The sequence below is a fragment of the Impatiens glandulifera genome, chromosome 1 (genome assembly GCF_907164915.1).
Source record: "Impatiens glandulifera chromosome 1, dImpGla2.1, whole genome shotgun sequence".
NCBI lineage: Eukaryota > Viridiplantae > Streptophyta > Magnoliopsida > Ericales > Balsaminaceae > Impatiens > Impatiens glandulifera.
In genome coordinates, this window is record NC_061862.1 from 127,370,343 (window position 1) to 127,370,860 (window position 518).

General features: G+C 33.0%; 1 non-coding gene across 1 annotated transcript; it reads right to left on the reverse strand.

Annotated features, from left to right (window-relative positions):
- Positions 1-74, reverse strand: TRNAI-AAU. The gene has a single exon. It is a non-coding gene; the product is annotated as a tRNA-Ile (tRNA).
- Positions 75-518: the final 444 nt, after the last annotated feature.

Sequence of the window (518 nt, forward strand, 5' to 3'; positions counted from 1 at the left end):
TGGCCTATACAGGTCTCGAACCTGTGACCTTCGCGTTATTAGCACGACGCTCTAACCAACTGAGCTAATAGGCCAATTATTGTTTTCAGGAATAAGAATAATATGGAAATCATTGAAAATAGAGATGAAAAATGAATTTAGAAAGTGGGACAAGTAGGAAAGTTCAACATTTAATATTGTGTGGAATAAGATAAAAGAGACAAACCAAGGGTTATATGGAGGAGAATGTTATGTTCAATTAAGGTTATCCTAAAATACGAGTTCAACTTCGTCTTGCATTCAGAGACAAAATTATGAAAAAAGAGAGAGTTGACAAGTTCATTAACATCACATATGTTCATTTCCTCATATACTTAGATGAGACTAAATCTGTTGAGCACCTTTTTCACACTTGATTTCTTATCTCACATATTTGAGAGACATTTTGCTAAATATATGATGATCCCAAAATTTTCCAATACTTAGTTTTTGGAATGACATTTGATCTATCGGGATTGTACTCATTTAGAATTAGAGAG